Below are 26,358 nucleotides of genomic sequence, written 5' to 3' on the forward strand. Positions count from 1 at the left end.
GACACCGGAGGTGTAGCATCTTCCTGAAGCTGGAGATAAGTTGGTTGTGAGCTGCCAAATGTGGATGTTGGGAACAGAACTCTGGTCCTCTGGAAAATCAGTTAAGTAATCTTCACTGCCAGACCATCCCTCTCCAGCTCTGCCCCACCCCACTTCCATGATACTGCTTTAGAAACTGGAATGTTCTGCCATTTTCTTAGGCTTGTAGGAAGCTCACAATCCATTGCTTCTGCCAGCATCTTTCTGGCAGATGTTCTGTTTTCTCAGCTTCCTCCATCTAGCCCCAGGTCCTGGAATCAGTCCTGATGATGAAAAGATGTCTGTAGACTCAATAGTATCAAATGAATGAAGTCAAAAGCCTCTGTAGACTCAAGATGCCACAAAGTGCCATGTCTGCTAACCTTTCAGCACCCAGTGTCCTTCATTGTCCTACAGCTCCACAATGACCCCTGACTCCCTGTATGCCCTCCAGTTACTACATCCTGGATCACACCCTGTGTCTCTCCATCCACCAACAGGCACTGGCCTCTTCTGCCACCTCGACTAAACCAACCTGCTGGATAGGTTTCTCCACACCACTGTGGTGACTTCTGTGGCCTTGTCCCTTGGGGCTCACTCATATGCCTCCTCCCACCCAGTCACAGACTCAGGGTTTGCTGGTTTATGATCTTTGAAGGTATGCCTGGGCTTGTCACCATATTCATGGTTTTCTGCATCCTGCCTGAAAGTATCTCAAGCCAGTGGCTAAAATATGAGGGCTGTCGGCACCTGGCCAGGAATGGTATGTCACAAGGACTCCAGTCATCTCACCATGTCTGGGGACCCAATGTAGAATGCTTTATATAAGCATTCTCATTATGTTTTTAAAATGTGTGTGGATGCTTCTGTATCTAATTTAATTAGAGAGGGCTCTATTTAAAAGCATGACTGAATTCATGACAGCTTTTTGTCACCACGAATCTTCTCCATTGATCAGTGGATTCCAAAAATACAAGCCTATACCGTAAGATGATGGGGAAGCCTGAGCAGGGCTGTGTTCGCTGTCATTTTCCTCGCCCGCCACCCGGGTCACTGACTTCCTTGGGTTCCAGTGCTCCGCCTGCAATGCGGAGTTCCTCAGGAACAGTTTCCTCTGGATCAGTGAGATGGCGCCATGGGTGAAAGTACTCATCATGCAAACCTGATGCCCCGATTCAGTCTCCAGCTCTCCTAGCAGAAGGAGACGATCAACTCTGAGTGCCACGTGCATGCCATGGCAGCACACCTATGACCACACGCACACACGCGCACACACACACACACACACACACACACACACACACACACACACACTTCTTTCTACATTAAATGCAGATCTTGCTGGAAATTTTCCTGCCAGCTGCAATTGGCAAGGGTGTCAGGGTGAAGCCCTGCTGAACAATTGCCACAGCTCCCTCAGAGCAAGTCAATTGCATAGTTGTCTGTCCTGAGTTAGGAAGCAGGTCACAGCTGTCTCCTCTTGAGATCTCCAGGGAGGGACAGCAGTCCCTTCCTTGAGTTGTTATTGGCTGGAAGTATCTCTCCAAAGGCTCCTGCATGGATGCCTGGTCTCTGGTCTATGGTGCTGTTGAGTGGAACCTTTGAAGGCAGGGTGGCCATTCATCACCGGCATCCCTGTGTAGAGGTACTGAGATCCCAGCAACTTTCCTCTCTCTGGTTCTGCCTTCTGCATACTAAGAGGTGGACAGACCTCTTGCCATGGTGTCCTGTACCACCACAGGCCCAAAGTAACAAGGCTAAGCAACGATGGATCAGAGCCTTAGACCATGAGCTCCAATAATCCATTTCTTCCTTTTAGTTAATTGACCCTCTCATGTATTTTTGTCACCGTGACCAAAAGTTTGACCTAACATATGAGCCTATTTTGACTGTTCACATCATTAAAGGCTAATGGAAGACAGGAATCTAAAGATTTGTAACCCATATGAGGAACCTGCCTTGTTCTAATTAATCTTAAATGCAAACTCCAGTCTTTAAGGTAGCCTGAGTGAGTATCCACCTAAATATACCGCTGTGTAGGAATGAAGAGAAGGAAAAAGCAGCCAGAACAAATTACTTCCAAGCTAATATTTTACCAAGATTAACCCAGATTGGACAAGACTATAAATTCTTGGTGGAAACTAGGATCCTCCCTCCCCCATCACCCAAATCCTCTTCTCTTCTCTCTTATGCTATATTTCTGGTGTGTACAAAGTCTGTGGTACTGGGTTTTATGGGGAGATCCCTAACTTTGGGGCTGAGTGACACTCAGCCCTGAACTCAACATAAGCTTCTGATGGCCCTCTGGGGTTACTGTTGTGGCTCAAGGCTGTCGCAGAGGAGAAAGTGGAGCAAAGGGCAGAATCTCAGAGACATCCTTTGGGACCAGAACCCTGGAAGTCTCCCTGCTTCTTCCTTCAGGCCTGGAGAAGTTGTTGACGGGACTGTCTGCCTGCTTTGCCTCCTCAGTGGGGATGGGGGAGACATATATAAATGGAGAACCTGTGTCTGAGAACCAAATACCCTATGGAAAAGACTTGCCACAGGAAACTCGGTAAGAGCATTTCATTGGCACTGGTGAGTTGCCCTTGGCTGGCCCATGCTGGCTCACAAACCAGAGCTAGCTGTTGGGGAAGTCATAGGCAGCAGACAATATAGGAACCTTGGGGGTGGCGTGCATCCCCTGTGTGCTTGAGGAGGAAACTTCTGAGCTCAGAGACTGCTTCCTAACCAGGTCCTCTGCTCCTGCCTGCTAGAAATGCTTGACCACAGCCCAAGGGCTCTGTGCCTTCCCGTGCACTGTGGGAACAGCTAGGAAAAAAGAAAGAAAGAAAGAAAGAAAGAAAGAAATTATGCTGGTTGTTGTCATGCCAATAGCAATTCTCCCCTAGATATCCGCAGAGGGGTTTAATCAGAGTTAGGGGCTGTGATTTGTGATCCGGATTCCCGTACAGTAAAGATGGTCATGGTGCATCCCTCTGTGCAGCCTGTGGCTTGAAGGAAAGTCCGGGCAGGGAGTAAATAAACACGTATGTAATTACATATTCCAAGAAGGTAGAGAGCATGGGAAGACTGTTTATAAGGAAGTGTTATTTAATACCTTGTTATGATGGATGAGAAGGCACAAACCTATGCCTGAGCGTGGGATAGGAGTGATTTGGGCTCAGAGAAAAGAGAGTTCAAGTGTCCTGGTGTTGGAAAGACCTTCCTTGTGTGAGAATTCTAATAACCTGTATCAGAGGAGGTCGGAGGAATTACCTCTACCTGACACTAGTCAATAGTGAGGGAATTGCACGCATGAAGGTGGATTAATTGAGTAACTGAAGTTAACTAGTACTGGTGAGCTTAGTCAAAAGTTATTATATCAGATGTAGGTGCAGATCCCTGGGAGTCTCCCTTGCCAGGGTGACCTTGAGTTCTGCTACCATCTTTTCTATTAAGAGTTCTGGGAGTCCTGCGCTGTTTTCACACCAGATAGAGTTCTGCAGGAGAGAGCTGTACTTTTTTTATGCTTTCTTTTATTAAGAATTTTTTTATTCATTTTATATACCAATCACAGATCCCCCTCTCATCCCTCCTTCTGTTCCTCCCAACCCTTCCCCCCACCCTCCCAAGGCCTCCTCTCCATCCCTTCCCCTGAAAATGTTGGGCCTCCCCTGGGGAGTCAGCAAAGCCTGGTACATTCAGCTGAGGCAGGTCCAAGCCCCTCCCCCTGCATCAAGGCTGTGCAAAGTGTCCTACCGTCGATAGTGGGCTCCAAAAAGCCAGTTTCTGTACCAGGGATAGATCCTGATTCTGCCAGGGTCCCCTTTAACAGACCAAGCTACACAACTGTCTCTTATACAGAGGGCCTAGTCCTGTCCCATGGAAGCTCCACGGCTGTTGGTCTAAAGTTCATGAGTTCCTATGAGCTTGGTTCAGTTGTATCTGTAAGTTTTCCCATCATGATCTTGATGCCCCTTGCTCATAGAATCCCTCTTTCCTCTCTTCAACTGGACTTGTGGAGCTCAGCCTGGTACTTGGCTGTGGATCTCTGCATCTGCTTCCATCAGTTACTGGATGAAGGCTCTATGATGGCAGTTAGGGTATTCACTGATCTGATCACTGGGGTAAGCCAGCTCAGACACCCTCTCCACTATGGCTAGTAGTCTAAGCTGGGGTCATCCTTGTGGATTCCTGGGAACTTCCCCAGCACCAGGTTTCTCCCTATCCCCATGAAGTCTCCCTCTATCATGGTATCTCTTTCATTGCTCTCCCACTCTGTCCTTGTTACAGCTCGACCATCTTATTCCCTTATGTTCTCATCCCACATCCTCTACCCTCTATTGCTCCACTCACCCACAGTTTACTCAGGAGATCTCATCTATTTCCCTTTCCCAGGGCAATCCATGAGTCCCTCTTTGGGTCCTCCTTGTTAGCTAGCCTCTTTGGAACTGTGGGTTGTAGTCTGATTATCCTTTGTTTATATCTAGTATCCCCTTATGAGTGAGTACATACCATGTTTGTCTTTCTAGGACTGGGTTACCTCACTCAGGATGATATTTTCTAGTTCCATCCATTTGCCTGCAAATTTCATGATGTCATTGTTTTTTACTGTTGAATAGTACTCCATTGTGTATATATACCACATTTTCTTAATCCATTCTTCAGTTGAAGGGCATCTACATTGTTTCCAGGTTCTGGCTATTATGAATAATGCTGCTATGAACATAGTTGAGCAAGTGTCCTTGTGATATGATTGAGCATTCCTTGGGTATATGCCCAAGAGTGGTATCATTGGATCTTGAGATAGATTGGTTCCCAATTTTCTGAAAAACTGCCATACTGGTTTCTAAAGTGGCTGTACAAGTTTGCACTCCCACCAACAGTGGAGGAGAATTCTCCTTGTTCCATATCCTCTTCAACATAAGCTGTCATCAGTGTTTTTGATCTTAGCCATTCTGTCAGGTATAAGATGGCATCTCAGAGTCATTTCGATTTGCATTTCCCTGATGACTAAGAATGTTGAGCAATTCCTTAAATGTCTTTTGGCCATTTGAGATTCTTCTGTTGAGAATTCTCTGTTTAGCTCTGTAGCCCATCTTTTCATTGGATTGCTTGGTATTTTGATGTCTAGTTTCTTGAGTTCTTTATATATTTTGAAGATCAGCCCTCTGTCAGATTGGGATTGGTGAAGATCTTTTTCCATTCTGTAGGCTGTCCTTTTGCCTTACAGAAGCTTCTCAGTTTCAGGAGGTTCCATTTATTAATTGTTGCTCTCAGTGTCTGTGCTACTAGTGTTATATTTAAGAAGTGGGAGAGAAAGACTAGCAAGAGGATGTCCCAGGAACATAAAGCAGAGTGTCCAGGCAAAGACAAGGCTCTTGTCTGCACAATCCCAGGTTCTGGTCAAGAAGAGCTCAGTAAGATAAGATTAAGCAGGGATGGGGGGTGTTAGAGTGGACCACTGTAGGTGGTGCTGGGGTGCTGGGAAGAGAAAGGGATGGGATTTGGAGTGTCCGTGTTGTTATTTTGAAATGAACTTCAATTGCACAGGACTTTTATCCAAGACCAGAGACAGACACTGGAAAGTGGATCTATACATCTATGTATATGAACAGCGTATACAGTGACAAATGCAAAATTTCCTGGGATCTTTCTAGAGTCTAACAAGATTTCTAGGCAGGAGAGGACCCCTGAGTCTTAAACTTCGTCTACATCCTGGCGTCTTTGTGGGCATGTGACCCAGCCATCTGTGTGTACAAGGTCCCTTTTTCAAAGTCATAAAACAGAGGCAGCCTTATCTAAGAAGGACAACAGTAGGAACTGCCCAAGTGGCTTATGACCACGGAGAAATGTTCACACAACCCTGCCTATGCAGGGTCCAGTGTCCTTAGCTGGGGCCTGCAGCTAAGTGGAAGGAAAGAAATTACTACCACAAGTTGTCCTCTGGCGTCTAAACAGTGTACACATGCATATGCATGCAAGTATGCATACACACACACACACACACACACACACACACACACACACACACACACACAGGAAAGAGAAAGAAAGGGGGTAATAATTTTTAAAGGCAAAATTCCCTATTCTTCCCTGCTTTTGATTGGAATTTACGGTTATACCTATGATTTTTCTAAATAGACCCCCAAACCCCAACCCCATCTTTTCTGTTATTCCTCTGGAAACATAGCCCTTCAAGTCGTATCTCAGCCCCTCAAATGCCTTGTGAGACAACTGCCTCAAGAAAAACCTCCCCAGCACTCGGGAGGCGGAGGCAGGCGGATCTCTGTGAGTTCGAGGCCAGCCTGGGCTACCAAGTGAGCTCCAGGAAAGGCGCAAAGCTACACAGAGAAACCCTGTCTTGAAAAACCAAAAAAAAAAAAAAAAAAAAAAAAAAAAAAAAAAAAAGAGAAAAGAAAAACCTCAATGCAGTGAATGATTCTGACCGGAAAGGCGGGCCTCCGGCACTGACTATGCTAGAAAAAGAGCCTACTGCGCGCATGTACTGTGCACAGACACTGAGGCACACTCTGAGGGTTCAGGGGCAGATAAAAGAAGGCTTTTCCATGGAGATGACCATCACCCCGTTAGAAACGTAGACTTGGTGATCCATACCGCATGCTTGGGGCATTTTGGAAAAGCATTCTGGGAAGAAGGCAGGGAATGGGTGTTAAATGTTGAGACTCTCAAGGGTAAGCAGCAGCTGACAGGACGCTCAAGAAGAGACATCCTTCACGGGGCAGGCTGTGGAGAGGTGCAAAGTACAACAATTTGCACTTTGCCCTAAATCATATTTCTGAGATCTTGTTTCAGTTTGGTTTCCTTTTAATTAATTACTTTATTTTATTTTCTGTTTCTTCCTGGTGTGTTTTAAGAGTAAGGCGCATGTGAGATCTTTGACCCATTACCTTGCATGCGTGTGCGCGCGCACGCGCGCGCGTGTACACACACACACACACACACACACACACACACACACCCCACACAATATTTTTAGCCACAGCATAAGAAATGAGTAATTTTTGTATATCAAGTACATCTTAAGAGAAACTTAAACACAGTGAAAATTTATGTTTATTTTCATATTACCTAAAATAGCATTTAAAACACAAGTGAATAGCTGGATATGGTGGCCTATATTCATATAATCCCAGCACTCGGAAGGCTGAGGCAAGAAGATGCCTGTGAGTTTGAGGTCAGTCCTGGCTATATAGTGAGTTTCAGGCCAGTAGAACCCCATCTGTAAAATCAAACAGGACCAGTGAGATGGTTCAGTGAGTAAAGATACTTGCCTCACAAGCCTGATCTTTGAAACTCACATAAAGGTGGAAAGGCAGACCCCACAAAGTTGTCCTCTGATTTATACATGAATGAAGTGGCTGTGTGCCTGCACTCACATATACACACCACACACACACACACACTAATAATAATAATAATTTTTAAACTAAAGTTAATAAAAGGCAAACAAGACAAATATCAAGTCATTAGCTTAATTGCCTTCAATGAGAGCATATACAAAACTCCCAGCTATCATGGGCTTGACCAAGGCAAATCTAATCACATATGATCTACCCTGATACCATTTCATATGGCTTATCTTCTTGCTCTTAGTTGAGAAGGTCTTAGATTGCAATTACATCATGGAAGCATGGCTGAATGGTAGAAAAAGTGACTCCAATTTATTCTTGAGTCCTAATTTAGTGGAGAGCAGCGAGGCTGGCTTTGAAGAAGCTGAAAATGTGATGGTCAGCTTTCTAGTTCTGTAGTGAAATAACCAAGACAATCAGATTATAAAAAAGGAGGTTATTATGAACCACAGATCTAGAGGATTTAGTTTATGGCTACATTGCTTTTAGATCTGTTGCACGACAGCACATTATGATTGGGATGTGTAAGAGATGAGGAGGAAGAGCCTGGAGTCTCACAGACAACATAAAACCTCCCACTAGTCTCTGCTCTCAGGGTCTTCCCTGTCTCCCAAGAGTGCCATGCTGAAGTGCAAGCCTTTACACATGGGTTTGCAGGAGACACACAAAATCCAAACCAGGGAACCTTCAGCTTGGTTATGTAAGCAAGCAACTACTGCATGACCATTGCTCAACACAAGGACAGTTTGCCGTTGTTAGACTGCAAATGTCTGAGTGACCTCAGCTCGGTGACCCTATGTACCGTGTTTCTGCAACAAGGGTTCTAAACATCTGAAAAGGCAGTCTGTGCTAAAAACATTATCGCTACTCTTCGGGGAGCAGAGAATTGTTTCTGTTTCCACCTTCATATCTACATAGTTCTCTAACCCAGTGCCATTGTATGATATTTCTAGCTGTTAGTCTTCATCAGTCCTAACATGCTTTCTTTGGTTGTTAAATGTGTCAGATGGGGCTTGAGTTGTGGCTCAGGGGACCAGTGGTCCTGCCTTCAGCACTGAAGGAGCCCAAAATAAAATTAAATGATGCCGCTGACATTTTCATATACACAGAGCTTTTAACGTTTAAGAATATGTCTGAACATCATAAGCATGCACATTTTCTTGTAAGTTTAAGACTTTTCTTCTTGTGAAAATCAAAATTAAAATGGAGCTGCTCATGTTCAACCTTAGCACAAAATTAAACCATGGCAGGAGGTACCTGGCAGCGAGGAATTCCATGGAAGACTCTGGTAGGACACCAGCCGTGCCCAGAAAACACATCTGAAGACACCAGCCTTGGACTAAGGCTGTCCTTTTTACTGATCCTTGTGTCCACAAATAATTGAACCTACGAAGCTTTCCCCATACGACCTTTCCAAGCTCACCTCTGCCTCTGAGACCACTCCCCCAGTTTCCTAGGTCACTTGTGTTCTTTGCGGCACTCCGCTACTTCCAAATAAGCTCATTAATCCTAGGAGACTCTCCGTATCTCCTCTTTAGGTGGGTGCTCCCTAGCACGGTGTTTGCCTTTGGAAGCTTATGGACATATATTCTCATTTTCAGACAGGCAGCTTGGATCATACCAATGATTCCCAGTCTCTGAATACACAGAATCCCAGAAGAATACGAGCAACCACAAGCTACAGTATAGTCTTGGTTCCAAGTGGAAAAGGCCTAAGGAAAGAGTCCGGGAAGATGACACTGTTACCAACTTGGGAACTCAGGTACCAAAAGTTATATGGCTGTGTTGTTGACAACTTAGAGATTGCTAATGCAAGGCATCTGGTCATTCTGGGATTCCAGCAAAAGGTCTGAGTTCAATTAAATGATGATACAAACAGTTGCTTGGTTTATCTTCCACAAACATAGCACTGTTTGAACACATTCTCTAAAGGACATGGTGGCATTTGATGATTTTATTGCCTGATAACTTGTGGTTTGAAAGGTTCACTTGTCAGGTGGAGTGTCTGTCAACCACCTGCCCCCAACCTGCCTCTCAGGTAGGAGAGGATGCCATGAGATGGTTAGAGGGGCCCTGTTATCGCCACTGAAATGATAGCCCATGTGTTCCATCCAAGACCTGGATGACAATCATATTCTACTCTAGTTTGCAAAATTTACCTTTAAAATTTATTACTCCCTCTTTCTTCCTCTCTCTCCTCTCTCTCTCTCTCTCTCTCTCTCTCTCTCTCTCTCTCTCTCTCTCTCTCTCTCTCTCTCATACTTGCATGCACATGCGTGTGCACACTGTCTAGACGTCAGAGGACAGCTTGTGGAAGTCATTTCTTTCCTTCCACCATGAGAGTCCCAGAAAATGGAGCTCAGGTTGTGAGGCCTGATGAAAAGTGGCTTTACCTACTGAACCATCTTTTTATCCACTGAGCCATCTTCCCAGCCCCAAATTACCCATTTTAAAAACAGATAAACACACTGGCCATTTAAAGTTACAGCAAATGAAAAGAAAATACAGGCTACTCCATTCAATTTTTAAAAACTGTAACAGTCTCAAGTATTAAATTGATGTTTAAGTCTTGATTTGGTACTCATGTTCTGAGCTGTTTAAACCTACCATGAATCTGGAGTCTATAGGGTTTAAAGTCAGGATGCATCTAGAACTCAGAACATCAACTGTAGTCAAAAGATGTGGCTTTCTCCCCAGCCCTCAGAGTGGGGCCCTAAGATGCTGCATAATCATTTGGTAATCCGGCCAGAGAAAGGGCCTGTCCTTCATGATGCTTTGAACATTGAAAGGGATGAGAACAGAGAAGAGGGTGTACTGGTGCTAGTGGGTCTTTGAAAACTGTAAAGTCACATTTCCCCCTGAAGTCTTATCCAGAATACTGTGATTTAGTCATTCTGTCGTAGACTGCTGATTGTACTTTTGTAACATTGTTCAATGTGATTCTTTAAAGCCCTTGTTAAAATGCATTATGCACATCAGAAGGAAAGCAGTTGTAAATGAAAGGGGAAAGAAGGAGGGAGAGGAAGAGAAAGAGGGAGAGGGAAGGAGGGAGGGAGGGAGGAGAAAGGGAGAATATGAATAAGTCTCCCTGGGAAGGATTTAGACATCATTACAGTGTGGGAGTCTTGAACAAACCAGTGGGGCCCGGACTTGAACTCACGATGCTTTTGCTTCAGCCTCTCAAGTGCTGGACTTCTAAGCATGGGTCATGAGTCTTTTTTGTTTTGTTTTCTTTTAAAGCTCAGATGTCTCCTGAATGATGCTCTAAGTATTTGGCTTGTTCTGTTCAGTGTTCTTCAGGATTCTGTCAACATTAAAAAAAAAATACACAACCCTTACTTCAAAGACAGTAAGAGAATGATTTATTCTGGAGCCAAATATGAGTGACCGAAGCCTAGAAACACAGATGTAGTTGCCCCCAAATACCGTGTTCAAATGTGGTGACAGTTTCGCCAAACTTTTACAGTAACAGAACAAAGACAGTCATAAAAATACATTGATGTAAATATCAGGGTGGTGGGTCGCAGCACATGAAGGAAACCTGACCTAGAGGCTTCAGACACTGTCTGAAACTGTTCGTAGTCGTTGGATTGGTGGGCAGGAAGGATCTGTTTGTACCTTCCAAAAGGATTTATCCAATAGTCACAAGGATGTTAGTTCATACCCAGAGGTGAATAGTAAATGACCATCTGGGGAGCAATGGTAGCCCAAGAGAATTAGGCTCTGGACCTCCAACATCCCAACCTCTCCACAACTATTGGCTTTCTAATCAGCTAATCAGCCTGTGAGAATGCTCAGCGCAGGGGTGGATTTTCTTTCTAGGAATTTCAGTTAACAATTCTTTGTGTGTACAAAGATGGTAGTGTCTGTATGACCAATAGATGAGGTTGCTAATATCTGAATGTAACTAGCCCAGAAGCACGCTGCCTCAGGATAAAGGAGTCACCAGCTTGTTCATCTTGGTGAGCCATCTGGGCCACGTACATTTGCCATTGTCGACAAGTTGGACAGCAAATGTGCTATGTATTGCTTTTAACATGATTTGAAACATTGCCTGGGTGAGGGAAAAAAGCTTATCTGTTGTACACCCAATCCCTATGGATCCCGAGTTAGCATACTAAGAGGAGTTTAGATACACTGTGTGTTTGTGATCCCACTAAATACCAGCACCACGATCCATCTCCTTCACACACTTCTGTCTGTGTCACCAATCATCCCAACACTTGCTCTGATGGATCTGGAGTCAGAGCGAGGTTAACAGTCAGGCAACTCCTACAGGAGCATTCGGAGCACACTTCGGGCTAATCTATCTCTATCTCTGGCTTTTGTGACTCCATCCAACTTGAATGGATTGAGACGAGGCAAGAAATGAGTCTGGAAACAGAAGCCCAGACAGGAAAAGTTAACCCAGTTTCACTCGAACCTTTTTGGCACTTTTAACATTCTGTAAATACAAAACAAAACGAAACAAAACTTCCTGTTTAAACCTCAAAATCCAACCTTAGAAGCTGCCATTTTTTCCCTCTGGTACTAGGGGTGCTTACATGCAGCTGAGCTCCACCCCAGCTAGGGGATTGCTTCCGTGAAGAGGAAAGAATACTGACTAGCCTTAGAAAAGGGGCTTTTCAGGGCTGAGAAGATGACTGAGGTTAAGAGTGCTCCCTGCTTTTGCAGGGGACCCAGAGTTCTTTCTCAGTCCCTACAGACTGGCTCACAGCTTCTATAACTCCAATTCCAGAGACCCTGACACCCTCTTTTAATCCTCTCAGGCTCCTGCATGCATATGGTGCACATAAACACACAAAGACACATGCGCGTGTGTGTGTGTGTGTGTGTGTGTGTGTGTGTGTGTGTGTGTGTGTGTATGTGTGTGTGTGTGTGTGTGAGAGAGAGAGAGAGAGAGAGAGAGAGAGAGAGAGAGAGAGAGAGAGAGAGAGAGCGCAGGGTGGCTTTCCAACCTTCACAGTGCACTAGAGCAGCCTGTAGACAGGGTACCTGGAGGCTGTGGGTGTAGCCCAGGGGTGTCATGTGGGTCACCATGTGTGAAATCCTCAGCTATTCTCCAGCACCATAAAAACAAAACAAAAAAACAAACAAACAAAAACCAATACCTGACCTTTTTCCCCAAGCGATTTTCATTCAATTTCTATATTTTACCAAAATATTTTGGTACCAGGGATTACACCCAGAGCTTCATGCATGTTAAGCATGTCCTCTGGTATTGAGCCCCATTCCCACCCTCCATCCCATCCCATCTTTTCTTTCTTTCTTTCTTTCTTTCTTTCTTTCTTTCTTTCTTTCTTTCTTTCTTTCTTTCTTTCTTTCTTTCTTTCTTCCTTCCTTCCTTCCTTCCTTCCTTCCTTGCTTTTTTTTTTTTTTTTTTTTTTTTTTTTTTTACCGAGACAGGGTTTCTCTTGAACTCACAGAGATCCATCCGCCTGCCTCTGCCTCCCGAGTGCTGGGATTAAAGGCGTGCGCCACCACTGCCCGGCCGATGTTCTACTTCTTTCTTTTTTTAATTTTATTTTATTTTACAATACCATTCAGTTCTACATATCAGCCACGGATTCCCTTGTTCTACCCCCTCCTGACCCCCTCCCCTTCCCCCCAGCCCATCCCCCATTTCCACCTCCTCCAGGACAAGTCCTCCCCCGAGGACTGTGATCGACTTGGTAGACTCAGTCCAGGCAGGTCCAGTCCCCTCCTCCCAGACTGAGCCAAGTGTCCCTGCATAAGCCCCAGGTTTCAAACAGCCAACTCATGCAATGAGCACAGGACCCGGTACCACTGCCTAGATGCCTCCCAAACAGATCAAGCCAATCAACTGTCTCCCCTATTCAGAGGCCTGATCCAGTTGGGGACCCCTCAGCCTTTGGTTCATAGTTCATGTGTTTCCATTTGATGGGCTATAGAACTAAACAGAGAATTCTCAACAGAGGAAACTCAAATGGCTGAAAGACATTTAAGGAATTACTCAACATCCCTAATCATCAGGGAAATGCAAATCAAAACAACTCTGAGATACCACCTTATGCCTGTCAGAATGGCTAAGATCAAAAACACTGAAGACATTTTATGCTGGAGAGGATGTGGAACTAGGGGAACTCTCCTCCACTGCTGGTGGGAATGCAAGCTTGTACAACCACTTTGGAAATCAATATGGCACTTTCTTAGAAAATTGGGAATCAATCTCCCCCAAGATCCAGCTATACCACTCTTGGGCATATACCCAAGAAATGCTCAATCATACCACAAGAGCACTTGCTCAGCTATGTTCATATCAGCATTGTTTGTAATAGCCAAAACCTGGAAACAACCTAGATGCCCTTCAACTGAAGAATGGATAAATAAATTGTGGCACATATACACAATGGAATACATCTCAGCAGAGAAAAAAAAACAAAAAAAACAAAAAACGGCATCATGAGGTTTGCAGGCAAATGGATGGATCTAGAAAAAAATCATCCTGAGTGAAGTAATCCAGACTCAGAAAGATGTTCTATTTCTTAAAGCCCTCACATCCTGGTGGAATACTAAAGCTTCAGATGATGATAAACAAACAATCTGAGGCATCAGTTACTTCACAGGAGACAGGGCATAGCCCAGCTGTAGAATCTGTACTTAGCATGCTAGAGGCCTTTGGCCGCATCCCCAGCAACACACACACACACACACACACACACACACACACACACACACACACAGTGCTTTAGACATTAAATGAGACATTACTTTTATAAAAAAATGTCTTTTTTTTTTCTTTTCCAGAGCTGAGGATTGAACCCAGGGCCTTGTGCTTGCTAGGCAAGTGCTCTACCACTGAGCTAAATCCCCAACCCTGGGAAATGTCTTTGTAAGTCCAGGTGAGGCTGCTGTTGTTGGACGGTGTGCTTTCTTTTTAAAACTAAATGACAGTGTTGGTGTCCTTTATTGTTCTGGGTTAATCATGTCTTTGTTTCCCTTCTATTAACTTGGGTCCTTTGGAGTTCATTCCCTACATGGATTGAATCTGCACTGCGCAGTAAGGGTCAGAAAGCAAGTTGTTGGGTCAATGCTTAATTCCAGGCTCATCCAACTTCTTTTCTCATAAATATGATCATCAAAATAAAAATACAGAAATGAGATTCGAGATGACAGCGTAGCTTTCAATTGATGTTGTAACTCGTGAGATTTAGTTGGTATGACCTAGGAAAGTTAAGATTATATGGTTCATTCAAGAATCCTAATGACAGGACTGGAGAGATCGTTCAGTGGTTAAGATCACTTATTGATTTTTGCAGAGGACCTGGGCTCAGTTTCTAGCACCCACATGGTAGCTCACAACCTCCTGAAATTCACACACACACACACACACACACACAGAGAGAGAGAGAGAGAGAGAGAGAGAGAGAGAGAGAGAGAGAGAGAGAGAGAGAGAGAGAGAGGCTTTCTAGAAAGGAATCCTAACAACATCAATGATGATGATGATGATAGTGAATGCAGTGTTCGCAGTCTGTCAGATCTCATTTTGAATGCTTTATGATTTGGTAGGTGGGAGTGTTTTCACCCCCCCCCCCCCCCTTTTGCAGACTAGGAAAGAAAGGCACAGAGTGGTTGGTTGTTTGGTTTCCTGAGACCAAATCTCACTGCATGGTCAGGCTGGCCTTGAATGTGTGATCCTCCTGCCTCAGCCTCCCAAGTACTTGAATTAAAGTCATGCACCACCATATCTGGTCAAAGATACTGTTTTCAATCAATTAACTTGGTTTTTAGGGTTCCAAACTGTTTCTCCGGCTGGCCTGGAACTCAGTGTGACGCTCTAGCTGAACTTGAACTCACAGTAGCTTCCTACCTCAGCCTCCCAAGGACTGGGATTATAAGCATGGCCCACAACGCCTGGCTGACGGGTTGGTTTTAGACTTGGTTTCGCTATCCATTAAATGGGTGGATGTGGCTGTGTTACTTACTCTTGGGTTCACAGTTTTATGCTTAGATGAGTGAATCATCTTGGCTGCCTTCTACTTGATGGTTCCGTAAATGTGTGAGTCATTAATTCCTAATGCTGTCTGATCTTGTTCCATTTAGGTGAAGACACATCTACGCCTTCCCGTTGGTCACCCTCAGTTGCTGCAATGACTTACTCCTTTTCTATTTTCACCTTCCTTTCTCTTCTGTCAACCTTGGTCCTGCTCCCTCAAACGCTCCTACATGTGGGCAGACTTCTCTTCTAGCTGTACCTAGCTCATCTGATAAATCCATCCTAGACTCAAGGACTGTCACTTAGAAGCCAAGTACAAGTCTTGAAACATTAGCACATCAAGACACGACATTTCCTGAAAACACCGCCATATAGCAATGAGTGAGAAACTAATGAAAACGGCAACTATAGCAACCGATAGTGACTGCTGGGCCATGGTACCCCAGGGAGAGACACTGCTTCCTTTCATGCTGTCTTTTTAAATATCATTTTAAAAGATTTATTTATTCTGTTTTTATGTGTATGAGTAGCCTTCCTGTGTATATGTATGTGCACTACATGTATGCCTGGTGCCCTCAGAAGTCAGAAGAGGGTGTTGGGTCCCCTGGAACTGGAGTTACTGAGAGTTTTAAGATCTCATGTGGGTTCTGGGAAACCCAGGTCCTCTGCAAGAAAAAGTGTTCTTAACCACTGAGCTATCTCTCCAGCCCCTTCCATGTTGTCTTAATGGATATTGATTATAAAACTGCTGTTCTGTTCTAATGTAGGGAAGGACACATCATGCTAAACCAAGGTGCCCAGTTATGAAGCAAGGACAAGGATGGAATCTCCCTTTCTCCTTCCAGATTTAAACGTGTGGACTTTGAGCTTGGAACAGTAGGAAGACAAATACTCCAGACACATACAAGGCCTGTGGTTCTCTGTTGACCCCAAACCATAAGGGAACAATGGCCAGTGTTCTTCTCCATGATGGCTTACTAATTCCAGAGAAGCAAATGCAACAATGACAGATTTCTAAAGCACTCAGGTCTTTGCCATTGGGATCTTGAAATGTGAGGTTTTCCTATTCTGTATGTGCAAACCCTTTTGGGGTGTTGGGGTGTTTGTATTAAGAAACTGTGTCCAAAAAGGCCAGAGAGATGTTTGGAAGTATTCTGGGCTGTGTATGCCCATCTGGCATTTCTAACGCTCAATCTGTTTTACATGAAACCATGAAGTGTGTGGATTCCTCCAAGTATTTAAGTGACTCACATCAATGACGGTGGCAAATACATTGGGCCAAAACACCATCGGAAACATCTTTGTCAGCAGGGAGCAGAAGTTGTATTAATTAAAATGTACCAAGAAGGTACAGGGTGCACTCCCGACGAGTCACAGACTATTTTAATCCTAATTAAGATGTTCCTTCCTGGCATCTTGCAACACAGAAAAATTAGAATAAAAAAGTTGGTGACATTTCTAGAAGTAGGGTCAGCAGACTCAGATTGGATCTTTCTAGCTCAGAACTAGGCATATTTTGTTAAGAAGCTACCATTTTTAATAAATTGATATTTATCCAGTCTCCTCCCTATGTTCAGAAAAGGATAGGGAAAGGTTTTGAGGCAAAGGGTCAAAAACAGGTCAGACTCAGGTGGGAGGAAGGGAGGAGTATACTGAGAAATAGTCACTGGCCTTACAAAGGAAGCAGATGTTGAATGGAGGGTGTTGTCCGCAACCAGGGATATGCGGGGATTGTTGTCTTGTAGGTTTTAGGACCTCAGTATACAGGCCCCAGTCTAGGAAGTTATAACTAGGTGAGTTCACTAGTGATGGATACACTTCCAAGCTTAGAGTTTTCTGTATGGAATTTGAAAACCCAATAAAGCTGGTGAGACATATTCTGAGCGTATGTCATCACGTACATAGATGGATTGCAGATCTGTGGTTCTGACTGTGAGCTGACTGATGTTCTACCCATTGTCAAGAGTTTCATAGCAAACAGTCTGAGGCATTAGGTAGTGGGTGAAACTTACTTCATCTGAAGGGTTCAGTTAAATGATCTACAGTCAACAAATGAGAAGTTTCGTGTTCCTTGGACTTCACATTCCTGGTAGGCCATCAGTTTTTAAATGTCAACAAGCTCATTCTCTTCCCCCCAAGAATGATGGGAGAATAAAGAATTGAGAGGAAATCCAGAGATTAAGCATCGGGACTCCTTGAAAGAACCTCCCAGATGAGAAAAGAATTGGGGTTTGGTTTGTGGTGATGTGGAATATTGAGATTGTGGGCACAAAAGTCCTTTTTTTTCCCTTCCAATTTTAAAAGCTGGAAGAGCATATGAATAAGAATGGCTTGTGTTGGTCCCAGTGGAAGTGACATTTGGGACAGTAGAGAAGCTAGACTCTAGCCAGAGGACTAGACCCTGAGTTTGCATCATTCAACTAGGAAGTAGCAAGGTTCCTGGGTCTCACCCTGCCATCCGAGCACATCCTTGGTTAATACTCTCCAGAGCAGAACTCAGAAAGTGGGAGGATGGGAGGGTATGACATAACTGTTGATTCGCATGCATAACCCTGTCAATTAAAAGACCAATAAACAGGCAGCTTAATGGGACATTATGTGGCAGATTACTCTAATCGGCTCGCCATATTGATTTCTGAGCATTCTCGATTTGTTTATCGGAACAAAGTTTATTCTCTTTTAATTACTTTGGAAATGTGATGCTGTGTTCCACGGCCTTTTGCGGTGTATAATTTTTACATTGTAGGAGCTTCTCTACCATAATTAATATTGAACCGGTTCTGGTGAGTTGTTTTAACAAGATGCAGATAACGCTAACCAAGTTCATGCTGTCAGATCTAAAGTTGGGGTTGCAAAAAAAAAAGATGGACAGAGAGATGTGCTGTCATTGTAAGGGGGATATTTGCCTGGATTCAATCTAAATACATCTCAAAAAATTGTAAAATAGAATCTACCAGCTAAAACTAATGAGCACAAAACTGCATTGATTTGGCCCAGGGTGGACAAATAGAACATCTGGCATATTTGGCACCAATGACACAGCTGGCATTGTTGGAAACGGTTCTGCAGAAGGTACAGATGCAGAAATGGGAGAATTGGTACAAACAGTGCAGATGGAACAGTTGGAACAGATGACAGTGGGCAGAGCTGGCGATGCTGGCACAGGTGTCGTAACCTCCACAGCTGGCACAAGTTGTGACAATCCTGGGATTTCTGAGTGCAAGGCACATGTTCCTGTTGGCGCCGGCTACAGCGAGATAAGAGCATTTTATAATTAGTAAATGTGCCATTTAAAAAAGAACTTTTCTCCCCTCCATCCTTAAGGACATCCACCTCCAACTGTTAAAGCTTGGAATGCAGAGCATTTTTGCAAATTAGAATTTCCCCGAGAAAGCCATAATTGATAAATACAGATTTCATAGAAGAGGCAATTAGATATTTTTTTGTTCTAGTACTGATGAAATTCATGAATGGGGTTTCTTCATAGGAGTTTTGTGGGAAATAAAGGTCAGATTTTTGGAAGTGAAAGTGAGCTTTGCATTTAAGTGCAATGTATTTGTTATCAAATTAGAGGGTTATTTGTTTCTGAAGTAGAATGAGTATTTCCCATTTGTATGCAATTTCCTGTAGAATCTCACTTGAAGATGGGGTATGAAATTGGAAACCTGTCTACAGAACAGGTTGGAAAAAGAAAAAAAAAAACAAACGCTGGAATACAAAATATGGAGAAATGATGATTTGACACTCTCAAATACCAGTGGGATTTGGCTCTGATTTCATTTAAAAATGCTATAATTTGGGTCTTAAATTAAGAACACAATATAACATAATCTTTTGGGCAATGGTATTTTATATCAGATGAAAAGTTGAAAGAACAAAGCAGCTTGTTTGTTAGTAGAATCACATTTCTCTTTTTTTTTAACATTTATTTTAGTGTGTGTGTGTGTGTGTATGTGTGTGTGTGCATTGTGGGGGGGGAGTGTGTGTGTGTGTGTGTGTGGTGTGTGTATGGGAGTGTGTGTGTGTGTGTGTGTGTGTGTATTGTGGAGTGGAATGTATGTGTGTGTATGGGAGTGTATGCATGTGTGTGTGTATGCACTCGTGCCATAGAGTGTCAAAGGATAACTCTTTCAGAGTTATTTCTCTCCTTCTACTGTGAGGGTCTTGAGGATCATATTCAGGTTATCATGCCTAGCAGCAAGTGCCTTTATTTGCTGAGCCATCTCAGGCTCCATGTTTTGCCATAATTCTTTCTATTATAACCCAAATCTGTTCCCCTTACAGGAAAGTTTTTTTTAAAAAACTGCCTAATTATAAAATAATAAAAACCTAATATGGGAGTAAATAATGTTTTTTAATTTCAAATAACACTGCTTGAATATAGTAGGTGCTCCTTACATTCTTGTTGAATGAATGAACCTTTAGTCTAAGTAAATATCAATATTCAGAATTTTTAAGCAGTAGTAACCACCCTCAGGAATGACTAGCACTCTGTTAGAAGAAAAGAAAGCAGGTCAGCCTGCAGTCTTGCTTAAGGCCTCAGATTTTATAATAAGAATCCTTACATCTCAGCGCTTAACTCTGTTCCTTCCCTGAAGGGCATCCACAGATGGGAACACTAGCTGACGTCACCTTCTCTTTGTCCCGGAGTAAGCCCCAGGTTCTTTAACTCTCCTGGTTCACCCCGGACTGAGATCAGCTTCCATCCATCACTCGCACAACACAACAATCCTGAGACATCAGGAAGGAAACCGGTACAGTAAGGGTTAATTGTCTCGCTGGGTGTCAAGTTCATGACCATCAAAAACATGTGGTCTCAGTTTCCAGATGGCTCTGCATATTGTTACCTTTACTAATAAAAAAACACACTGTCTAAAGTCATTTGAACATATCTGATTTCAATTTCCCCATTGCTTCGACTTTGTTCTAACCTCGTGTTGAACCCAATGAAACAGTTCTTGGCTACTCAGAGATTTAATTCTATCCATTTTTTTAATCTTTTGACTGAGCTGACAAAAAAAAAAAGTTCCTGCTTCGAACAGATAAAACACATTCATGTGCTGCCCGTATATTTTTGTGTATGACAAAGAGCAATGAATAGATGGAAGAGGAGGCAGGAGAGCTTCCCGTTCCCTCTGGGCACGAAGACGGTGACAGATGGGTCAGCGCACAGGAACAGGCTGGAAATGTCCATCTTCGCTTGATTGAAACACTACTTTGTGGCTGAGGCTCAGATGAACACTGCTTCTAATCAATAAGTATCTAATGAAAAATGATCGGTTCGAGTGTAACCAACAGGGGTGTCTCGGAGGCTTCAGCATTTGAGGGGTGGGCAGAAGTTTGTCAGGAGGAGGAGTCTGAGGGTGAACCATTCCTTTGAACCTCTGCCTTCTTTAGGAATTAAACGCAAATGAAACATGAAAGATGCAATCTGCTGCCGCGGTTTGATTCCTGTCATTGTCCCCGCCACTGTCTACGTCTAAGCACATTGAACTTTCCGATTTATTGGCGTCTCGTCTTATGTAAATGTCCTTTTCCTTCTGTTAGCTCCAAGACATGGGGATGAGCTTTTGTTCTACCCTCCAAACAGTTGCTCCGTGCTATGCCTCTCTGCCCTCCCCAGAGGGTTCGGGGAGCTGTGTGTGCTTGGATCTGCAGGGTGGGGTGGGAGCAGGGGGTCCTTTTGTACCCAGCAGCAGCTTTACTTCTCTGCACAGGGTAACTTGAGAGACACGTTTTCCTGGGCATAAAAAGAAATCTGTTGTATTGGGGAGCTAGTAAATAAAATTAAGACTGCATAGCCACCTAAAATAAAACCATTGACACTGTAAAACAAAGACCCAGGGGAAATTATATATGTTAAGTTTAAAACTTAAGACACATTTACATCCAGACATTGTCTTCCACCTTCCCTGTTCTCCAGCCCCTTACATTCCTCACAGCCCCTTACCCCCAGGCACAGCTCTTCTGGAGGGAAGAACTCATGCATGGGGTGGAGGGCCTTCCCAACAGAGGGATGTTTTCCCTCCCTCCATCTACCATAGAAGGTGTATGTTGACTAAGATGCACAGATTGGAGCTGGGATGCCATGTGGTAGAGATCTTGCCTAGCAGACTTGAAACCTAGGAATCAGTTTCCCAGCACTACATACACACATACACGGAGACACAATGGCATAACTATAAAGTGGCTTACTCTTGTTGGAAGCAGGGAAGGAGACACAGGTAAAAATTAGGTGATTTTTCTTTTCTTAAGATAGGGCCTCCTTATAGCCAAGGCTGGCCTTTAACTCACTATGTAGCTGAGGATGACATTGAACTCCTGGTCCTCCTGTCTCTACCTCCCAAGTGCTGAGATTACAGATGAGCACCACCAGGTCCAGCTCTAGGCGGGGTTTGCTCTTCAGTCATATACAGGTGGTATGTATCATATTCTTCATAATTTGATGGGATCCAGTGCATCCCAGAGCCTAGGGTTCTGGGCTGCGGGTGTGACCATACAGGAGCAAGGATGAGCCTTCTACCAATGGGGAAAGAGGAAGAATAGAGTGTAACATCATCTCTGTAGCTAGAGCTTTCTGCTTCCCTGTACACTCTCCACATCTTTCACCAGATGGGGCAAAAACGTCATCCCCTGGGATGCAGTGACAGACCTGGACATCCCCGGGTTCTGCCGAGATGTCACCACCTTTCCTCAGTGAACAGGGAGTGAGCTCTTGTCGTCTGTGTCTGAATCACAGGGAAGAGACACCATGACCACAGCAACCCTTATAAAAGGAAACATTTAATTGGGGCTAGCTTACAGGTTCAGAGGTTTAGTCCATTATCATCATGGCAGGAAGCATGTCAGCGTGCAGGCAGACAGGAGAGTAGCTGAGAGTTCTACATCCAGAACCACAGGCATCAGGAAGAGAGAGTCACACTGGGCCTGGTTTGAGCATTGAAAGCATTGAAATGTCCACCTCCAGTGGCACACTTCCTCCAACAAAGCCACACCTACTCCAGCAGGGCCACGTCTCCTCACAGTGCCACTCCCTGGTGACCAAGCATGCAAATCTGTGAGCCTATGGGGGCCATTCTTATTCAAACCACCACATCTTGTTCACTTTTTAATGCAATTCAGAGTAGTTCAGAACTGAGGTCATTGGGCTGTTGCAGCTTAGACTGACCTGATTAATAGCGGTTGATCAGACTGCTAATTCTCCAAAACTGCTGTGCAAGTACCTATGGGGTGTGATGTGAACAAAGACCTTAAATGGACTGTAGACCCTCTGACTTTTCTAAAAAAAATGTTCCAGTGTGAAAAAAAAAATTAAAACATACAAAATAAGTAGCCAGTGTTTTGCATCTCCCACACTGATTGCCTGAGTCAATTCTTAACAACATTTTGGTAATTTTGTTTTATTTCTCCTTCTGCCATGCCCTCCCTACCCCCCAACACATGCCCTTCTCTCTCCTCCTTCCCTGAAGTATTTTAAACCAAACTTCAAATGTCATTTCACTCTGAAAGATTACAGTGTTCATTCCTAATGAGCAGAGGCAGCCTAAAATTCTAACAACCGAACGGTGACAAGGCAGAGTTTTTTCAGTACTATCTAATTCCTAATCCACCTTGAGAGGCCCCTGCTTATCAGAGAGGTGTGATTGTACCACTGGCTTGTTCAGGACCCACCAAGGGTTAGTGTTTCTTGTCTTCCTTCCTTCCTTCCTTCCTTCCTTCCTTCCTTCCTTCCTTCCTTCCTTCCTTCCTTCCTTTTTCTCTCTCTCTCTCTCTCTCTCTTTCTTTCCTTCTTTCCTTCTCCTTTCTTCTTCCTTCTTTCCTTCCTTCCTTCCTTTGTTGTGGGACATCTTTCTGTATGTTGTGAATATGTGTTGCAACTCTGATTGGTTGATAAATAAAGTTACGTTGGCTTACAGCAGGGCAGAATGGAGCCAGGCGGGAAAATCCAAGAGAGAGAGAGAGAGAGAGAGAGAGAGAGAGAGAGAGAGAGAGAGAGAAGAGAGGAGAGCGGGGCAGATGCTGCTAGCTGCTGCCAGGAGAAGTAAGATGTACAAGTATCAGTAAGCCACAAGCCATGTGGCAAAGTATAGACTTATAGAAATGGGTTAATTTAAGATGTAAGAGCTAGCTAGCGAGAAGTCTGAGCCATTAGGCCACATAGTTTGAAAATAATATAAGCCTCTGTGTGTTTATTTGGGACCAAGTGGCTACGGGACATGGGTGGGAGAGATTCATCCTGACTGCAGGGCCCGGGCAGGACACAGGAAAACTTCCAACTACATTCCTTCCTCTCTCTCCCTCCCATCCTCCCTCCCTCCTTCCCTCCCTTCCTCCTTCTGTCCTTCCCTCCCTCCCTCTCTCTCTCCCTTCCCTTTCTTCCTTCTCCCTCCCCTCCTTCCTCCCTCCCTTCTATCCTCCCTCCCTCCCTCCCTCCCTCCCTCCCTCCTTCCTCCCTCCCTCCCTCCTTCCTTCCTTCCTCCCTCCCTTCCTTTCATTATTTCATGCATTCACTGGGTGAGTCAGGTCTTTTGTCCCTAGACTTTTAGACAGTGCTTTGGTTTGAATGTGAAATGCACGCATGGGTTCTTGTGTTTAACAGTCTCAGGTGGTGGTGCTGGCTGGTAGGAAGGTTGGTTGGTAGGGTGGTAGGTAGCAGGAGCCTTTGGACACAGGGTCCAGCTGACAGACACAGGGTCATGGGGTGGAGCTTATGGTTTATAGCCCATTTTGAGCTCTCTTCTTTCTATCCACTGAGACTGTAGAGTCCATATCCTGCCCCCACCTCCACCATGCCTTCTCCACCATGATGGATGTGCCCTTACAAACCATGAGCCAAAATCAACCCTCCCTCCCTGAAGTTGATTTTGTCACGACCATGAGAAATGCACCTGTTACAGCCTGGTCTCCTACACACTTTCTACAGGGATGTTTCTGCAGGTACTTCCTGTAAACTGGTGTTTAGATCTTGAGCCTACTAGGTTTGGGGGTGATTTTTAGACAAGAACACCTCACGGTTGGTGCTTTCTATCTATTTATTAGTGCATCCCTTTGTGTGGGGGCAGGCTACCTGATTGTCTCACTTTCAGTGACGCTGTGATTCCTCCGTGAGTCCAGATGGTATGAAGTCTTGGTCGTTAAGCTTCTCTCCACATATGCTAATTTTATCTCAGCATCTCTGTATAATCACCAAGGAGCCCTTCAGTTATAAACAAATAATCCTTTGATATTCATCTTGTTAGCAAAATGCCTGATAGTTCGATCTTCACTGTTAACTTGACTGGATTTGAAGTCATCTAGGAGACACACCTCTCTCTGGATGTGTCCTTGAGACCTCTTCCAGAGACCTTTAACTGAGAAGAGAAGACCCATCCTGGATGTGGGAAAGTGAAGGAAAGGAGGAAGCCAGTTGAGCATGGTTGTCCATCTTCCTCTGCTTTCTGACTGTAGATACAATATGACCACCAGCTGAGGCTCCCGCTGCCATGGCTTCCCTGCCACAATGAACTGTTTCTCTTCTTAAATCATAAAGCAAAACAAATTCTTCTTCCCTTCAGTTACCATTATTAGCCATTTTGCCACAGCAACAAGAAAAGTCATTGATGCGCCATTACCAAGGGCCAGTGTCAACTTACACACTCACAGAATCTTGTTTTTCCATAGCATGTTTTATATGGTTTTGTCACCTATCTATCACTGGAGGCTGAGTATAGATAATAGCATGCTTTCCATGTTCAAATGCCCAGGCCATTTGCAGATTGACCAATGAGTAATAACCCAGTTCACTGAAGGATCTCTTAGCAATTGCAGGCTTCAGAGTGAATATTTGTAGTCTGGTTAATCCCAGTTACATTGCAATCAAAGTAGGTTGATATGTAGCCTCTTCCCAAATAGTTGGAATTGTTGTTTGAGGAATCCTTGTGCCTAAGTGAATTGAATTAACATCCACTCTGTTATTTATTGTTTAGTAATTCATCATTTGATTATTCATTTTTTTCATTTCAGTAAATCAAGTATTAAATTACTTGTTTTTTTTTTTACTTCACATCATTGATTAAGAAAATGGAAAATACAGCAAAATATTTAGAAGTTAAATGGCAGACTAATTCTAAAATATAAACTTCAATTTCAAGATTGAAATCTTATGGAAAATTACCTGCAAAATTTGATTGTTTGAAATAGATTACTGCTGAATAATTAAGAAAAGAAACTAGGCAGTGATGGTATACACCTTTAATCACAGCACTTGGGAGGCAGAGGTAGGCGGATCTCTGAGTTTGAGGCCAGCCTGGTCTACAGTGTGATTTCCAGGACAGCCTGGGCTATACCTTGTCTCAAAAAACAACAACAAAAGTATACAATTAAGTATTACTAGTAATTTTAATTCTTAAGCTTATGATGATGATGATGATGATGTCTGAAGATTAAACCTAGATTCTCATAAATACTACGCATGGGTTCTACTATCAAGTGATACTTCCAGCCATCATTTCATATTTTATGTTCTTATCAATTTATTTGTTTGAAAATTAAAGCAGTACTATCACTAGATGGGGATTAATGAGTACAAAACTGAATGTTTTCCAGTGGGGTTTCACAGTAATTCTAGACTCTCTCAGCGACCATAAAATATTTACGGTTTTGTGAAATCTTGGTTATGAGATATCTGATGCCTATGCGAATGAAGCTTGAGGTTCTGTCGCCATCATTCAGTTGGACCATTGCCGCAGCCCGATTGGAGGAGGCGTGTGCAGCCCGATTGGAGGAGGCGTGTGAACGACAAAGTTGGGAGAGATGAGGATGGATGGGACAGCATACGTAAGATCACACAGCCGAGGGAAAGCAACCAGTCACCAGGCTCAGCGCTCCGCCTCCCTCGGCCTTATCCCATGTTGTTCTTCTGCCTTACATCTGTCTGCAGATGTTCTGGAGCTGCATCTGTACAAACACTATGGAAGCTTCTAGTTGGAGCCTGTTCTACCGCGTCAGGGCTCCAAGAAGCTCGGGTGTTAAAGGTTCCCGTGGTCTATT

The 26,358-nt window shown here is 43.9% G+C and overlaps 1 long non-coding RNA gene across 1 annotated transcript in view; it reads left to right on the top strand.

The window, feature by feature from the left end:
• The window catches only part of LOC121821359 (uncharacterized), a 44,083-nt gene extending 24,411 nt beyond the window's left edge, over window positions 1-19,672 (top strand). Inside the window, exons 3-5 of the long non-coding RNA XR_013043157.1 lie at window positions 8,975-9,135; window positions 14,142-14,236; window positions 15,438-19,672. This is a non-coding gene — a long non-coding RNA (uncharacterized LOC121821359). The remainder of the gene's footprint in view (window positions 1-8,974; window positions 9,136-14,141; window positions 14,237-15,437) is intronic.
• The last annotated feature ends 6,686 nt before the right edge of the window (window positions 19,673-26,358 follow it).

This window comes from Peromyscus maniculatus, chromosome 11 (assembly GCF_049852395.1).
Source record: "Peromyscus maniculatus bairdii isolate BWxNUB_F1_BW_parent chromosome 11, HU_Pman_BW_mat_3.1, whole genome shotgun sequence".
Taxonomy (NCBI): Eukaryota; Metazoa; Chordata; class Mammalia; order Rodentia; family Cricetidae; genus Peromyscus; species Peromyscus maniculatus.